Source organism: Momordica charantia (assembly GCF_013281855.1).
Source record: "Momordica charantia cultivar OHB3-1 chromosome 3 unlocalized genomic scaffold, Mcharantia_2.0 BLBB01000003.1, whole genome shotgun sequence".
Lineage (NCBI taxonomy): Eukaryota > Viridiplantae > Streptophyta > Magnoliopsida > Cucurbitales > Cucurbitaceae > Momordica > Momordica charantia.
This window is the reverse complement of record NW_028275161.1, coordinates 3,800,351-3,806,230: the sequence shown is the minus strand read 5'-3', so window position 1 is coordinate 3,806,230 and position 5,880 is coordinate 3,800,351. Positions and strand designations below refer to the sequence as shown.

The following is a 5,880-nucleotide window of genomic DNA, read 5'->3' as shown; positions in this document are numbered from 1 at the left end:
GGGGCATAGATCTAAGCTCTACTCAACCAACTCCAAACCCAGTAGGCCAACTTCGTTCTACACTTTCTAGCTGGCATTCCACCTAATTTCAAGTTCCTTATTTACAATAATATGGCTAAATTACAAAAAATATCCCCGACACCCCCAACTTTATTCTCTGTTTACAAAATACTCTTATTCTTTTCCTCCATTAACAAACGGAAAGTTCGACGTAACATAATTTAAAATGATATAATAATCAATAGAAAAAAGCTTTTAAGAAACAATAAAAAGAATTGAAATAGTGTAAGGACTAAAATACAATAAAAAAAATTGAAAACTTAGATATTAAAATAGATTTTTTTTTCTTGAAGAAATACTAAATTTCTCGACTTTAAATTTATCAATAATATATTAAGTCGAGATATTTATAAGTTTTAGAATCAATAAAAATTTCGTTTTTAATAGGACTTATTTTTGTTAAAAAATTATAATCAACTAATAAAAATTAAGTATCCATTTTATGACAAAAAAATTTCATTTTATTCTTTCTGAAATCATATTTGTCTCCTTTTTTTTTCACCAAAAGAAAACATGTTTATTTTCTACAAAATTACACTAAAAGGCCAAAAAAAAATATGTATTATAAAAATACGATTACTTTTTGTTTTTTTTTTTTTTCTCAAAAAAAGTCACAAACTTGACTTCTATAAAATTTTAAGCCTAATTATGTAAATACATATTCCATTAATAAGATTATAAGAAATTCACTTTAAATTTCTCTTAAAATCCATTATTTTAAATTTGAAAATTGTCTAACTCACATAAAACTCAACTACAAAACTCTCAAAATCGAGCTAAAGGATACTCAAAACCAATCATAAATATACTTGAAGTAGGTAAAAAAAAAAAAAAGTTTGCCAAGCATCCAAAAAACTCATGGCAATGAAAAATGTGGAAACTTCATTTATTAAAATTTAGATATTTAATTTAATAAAGTTAAAACATATCAATAGGCCAGAGTAAAAAAATAACAATTTTTTAATAAAAGGAATTAAGAAAAAACTTCAAAAAAAACATAACCATTATGAGTCAAATTATAAATTTATAAAAAAAAATTATTCCAGAAAAAAAAAAGAGTTGAGTGGAAATTACCTGGCTCATCTTAGAAGTTTGGCTTGTGAAGAATACAGCCCTGAAATCGCAGCAACCAAACAAACAAAACCTGATCCGTGGGGAAAGGCAGCGGCTCTGTGGCACTGAAAACCCAATTTTCTCCGTAATTTCGCCACCAAATCTACAATTTCCCATTCTATCCCACCATTTTCGGCTCTCGCAAATCTGGGAATTCTGCAACTTCCAGAAACAAATCGAAAATTGAAACCCAGATCCCAAAATCAGAAGGGAAAATCAACACAAAAATGGGTGCTTTTGAAGCCCAATTCAATTCACAGTGTAAATAGAAAAGAGAAAAAACCCGCATCAAACAACTATTACGGGGAAAAATTAATCAAATATTATACTGCTAAATACAATGCTATACAACAACATAGAGCGAGCAAGAGCAGATTCTGGACGCCGTTAGCGGCGGCAACCGATCGGATTTCCTCACGATACCCAGGCGGAGACGACAGATGCAGCGGCGGTCCATTGGATTCCGGGGACAGAGCCGCCACATCCGGCGGCTGGGCGCTGGCCACAATTTCATTCCCAGGCTTGGTCGTCATCATCGGATTATTCCCGAAAATCTCCCTCGGCAAAAGGACCTGCGAAACCCCAAAAATCGCCACCGGATTCTGATCGAAAACCGTCTGGGTCACCGACGCCTGAACAATCCCGGTGTTGATCCCCACGGAGCCATTGACTCGCGAAATGTTGAGCGTGAAGCTGCCGGCGCCCATGTCCTCCGTCGCGAGCGTCGGCTGCACCGGGTTCACGATCGATTCCAGCGACCCGAGAGGGTAATACGAGTGAAGCACATGAAATTTCAGCACGACGGCCTTCTTATCCGCCGGCAGGGACTGCAGCCTGACGGTGGCCGGGAGGTCGGAGAACGCGGAATCCGTGGGGACGAAGAGGGTGATCCCGGCGCCGCCCTCGTCGGCCTCGAACTCGTCGACGACGCCGGAGGCGGAGAGCATGGAGGCGGCGACGTTGAAGTTGTGGCCATCGATCAAGGCGCGGGTGATGTTCAAGCCGAGGGGAGGGCGGGTCTCGGAGGCCATGAGATCGAAGCCGTAGGGGAGGAGGAGGGCGTCGACGGCGAAGATGCTGACATTGTAGGGGAGGTTCTTGAGGAGGGACAAAACGGTGGCGTTTGAGGAGGAGAAGGGGACGGGGGAGTGGAGGGAGACGCGGCCGTCGACGGCGCTGCGGGAGATGTTGAGGGAGCCGAAGTCGCTAGTGGCGCGGCCGGTGGTCTGGAACAGAGTGGTGACGAGCTTGCCGGCGGGGGGGAGGTGGCGGAGATCGGAGGGGGAGAGGTACTGGAGGAGGACGTGGTAGCGGAGGACGTCGGAGAGGGAGGAGGGGGAGATCCGGCGGGTGACGGCGGAGGAGGCGGCGAGGAAGGGGTTGGGGACGGCGAGGAGGGTGAGGGAGGAGCGGTGGTCGAGGTCGCCGGCGATGGAGGAGAGGAGGGCGGCGAAATCGGACAGGTCGGGGAAGGGGGAGAGGAGGGAGGAGATGTTTAGGGCAGAAATTGGGGGAGGGGAAGAGGACAGGAGGAGGAAATAGAGGAAAGCAATGGGGATAAAATGGGAAATGGAAGCCATTTCTTTTCTCTGCAGAGAGAGAGAGAGAGAGAGAGAGGCCCTAATGGCTAATGGTAATGCGGGAAGTATTGGAAAAAAATAGAGAGCGTTAGTGAGTGAGTGAAGTGTGTGTGAGAGAGAGGAATGCGTTGCCGTATTGAATATTCTTACCCCACTCCATAGTCCATTCCTCTTCAATGTACTATATTGCCTCAAACTCGCTTGCTTATGCTTTTCGCCAACTGGCTTCACACGCTCTAAACGCCAACAATATTTCACCATCAAAATTCATGTGAATTTTTTTCCCAAAAACCTAATTTTGACATCTTTTTTAGTGTAATATACATCAGGTTTAAGTTTTTGGACTTTGATTAAATGTGCTATCTGATTAAATATCCTAATTTTGACTTAATTTTTCTCGTCCTTCGGGGATTTGAGCACGAGGCGGTTGATCTTGCCCCTTTGAAGTCTGCTCTTTCAGCTTGAAGCTTGTCTTCTTGTTTCTCGTGCATCATATCTCTTTTATCTTCTTTGTTCGAATTGGGGCTTGCGTGCCCTTTTGTATTCTGACTTTGCTTCTAATAGGAATTTGACTTTTGTTTTGGCCTTTTTAGTTAGACTTGTTCCTCGGAGCACACTTCGACTCTTGCGAGAGGTTGATTTCCCTGGTTTTGACATTGGTTTGGTTAGGGTAGGCTCCTTTGGTGAGGATCTTGTCCTTCAATCTTTGGCCCTAGCATAGTCCCTAAGGCTCTATAGTTGAGGCAACCTCCTTATGTCGATGGCTCATCCCCTAGCCCAATAATTAATTTGGCTGGAGTCGGCTCCTTCAACGAGGATCATGTCCTTCAATCATCAGTCTTAGGATGGTCCCAGGGCTCTATGGTCGAGTCAGACTCATCGTTATCTCCACACAACTTTGTGAAAGTAAGTGCAAGTGCACACTTAATATCGAGCAATAGTTGTGATTTTTAACTAAAAGTAACGATTAACAAATTTGCAAGTAAAAATAACTATAAATAAAATGTCGAAAACAAACGATGCTAGGACAAATGATGCAATCGCAAGGAAATGTAGTAACAAAAAGGGAACGAGGAATGTTGTTTGTTATTTTGCTCCTTGTTAACACCCAATATTTTAGCATCGACATCTTACTGTAACCCAAACTAACGTGGTTTTCTTCTGAAACACCCAGATTATGATTTCACAACTTATCTTATTCCTAAGCATTCACACTCTAACTAAAAAAAAGTAAATCTAACATCAAATAGAGCCACATGCACCTCTCATATATTCTTCCAAAACGTACAAGAGCAAGTAATTCAAGAATGATATGGCCGACATTCAAAAAAATAATAAAGACAATACAACTCTATTTGACAACAAGAGAGTCAACAATACAACATCAAATGTTCATAGCAAAAGAGTACAAACTCCCCCAGAAGTGGATTTAGCTTATAATGGATAAGAAAGCCAAAATAATAAAAGAAAAATCACAACCCATTTCAACGAAAGTTCAAAGAATAGTGAAATATCCTTCAGCTTTCTTCCAAAAACCAACGATAACTCTCCTAAAGAGAGTTATTTGTGTCTAAAATCTACATAAAATAACTAAAGATAGCCTCATATAACCCCCATATTCACTGAGTTGTGTCTTATTTGTAAAGAAATCAAGGTTCTCCTGTATAATGCTAGCATTTATATAAATGATCTAATTTTGAACATGTTGCTGCAGCTTTAATGATGCTACAGCATCGGGTCCAAAAAGGGACAAAAAGCAGCAAGTTGGCAGTGAAAAAGACTTACCAACGAAATTTACCACAGTAACTGGAGGTTTCACCTGTGAGTGAGAGTTGAGTCCCACAAGGCTTGTTTTGTTGCCCTAAAATCGGAGAGTAGTATAAAAGCCATAAGAAAGATGAGCCTCCAGACCACACAAGACATTTTCCATTTCATTCTTAAAATCACTCAACCCTCACTTCAAGAAAACCTCTCCAACCTTTCGAGGAAGTCAAGAGGAGAAGAAGACCAGATAACTACGGCTAAGAAAGCAGCCGACTCCCTCTCTTCATCTTTTAAGCTCTTTGTATTGTTTTTATTCCTAAATTTTTTATACCGCTTATGGCATTGTCTAGCTAAACATCTTGTGTAAGGGGGAGATGTTGTAAACTCATTTTAAGGGGAGTAACTTCGATGTGCTTGATCATCATATTGAAACATCTTCTTAATAACCTTTGGAAAAATGTATTAAGGAAGCGAAAAACTTCATCTCTAGCTAGAGTCTACTTGAGTTTAGAGTGTGGTAACTTAGGGATAAGCACCACCTAACTTGAACTAGCTGGGATTTTTGGGGTCACCTCGCAACCCTTTCCTCCAATCGAGTTGCAGTTGGCCTTGTTTCAGTCAGAATAAGTCCCCGGGACTTTATCTTTTTAGTAGGTTCTTTAGTCTTCGCTCTTAAGAACTAGTACGCCCTGTTCTCGAAAGCCGAAGAGCAGCTAAACTAAGCAACTTGTTGGGAGATTAGGCGGCAGTTGAAAGAGCTACTCGAAAGCCCCTTGTTTTTTAGTATTTTTATAAAACTCATAAAGGTAAAAAACTGTTCATATATGCTGGTATTGTTTGTCTAAGAACTTTAATGGTAGAAAATCTATGGTGTTTGAAAAAGTACTTTGTCTGTTTGCCACTGCATTCACTCCATTAGTGCTGCAGTATCGTTAGAGTAGTCTAGAAAGAGTCGCTATTCTCTCCCCCGTACTCCCTTATTTTCATAAGAAGTTATTCATTGATTGTTTATGTTTGTTAGCTCTAGCGAAAATTTACGTGTTTAAGGATATTTTTAAACTACCTGCATTACTGTTCATTTTCAGCATTTATTCCGAAGAAAAATTATTTAGTTTAATGCATTGATTTCTTAAGTGAATATTGAGTGTTTAGACACTTAGTCTCTGTGGATTCGAACTTTTTATTACTTGCTGCAACGATTGTGTATACTTACGCATATAAGAATTGGTAGCATAATCAGTAGACAACATCTTCGTGCATCACCTTCAGAAAATTTGGGTAATCTTCCTTCTTTTAGTCGATTTCGTGGTCTTTTCCCTCTTGGGGTCTATTCCTATTAGAGAAGTATGATTTGGGCTCCTTC

General features: G+C 40.3%; 1 pseudogene; it reads right to left on the bottom strand.

The window, feature by feature from the left end:
- Window positions 1–1,389: 1,389 nt before the first annotated feature.
- LOC148212183 (fasciclin-like arabinogalactan protein 4 pseudogene) lies at window positions 1,390–2,923 on the bottom strand (annotated as a pseudogene).
- Between the last annotated feature and the right edge of the window lie 2,957 nt (window positions 2,924–5,880).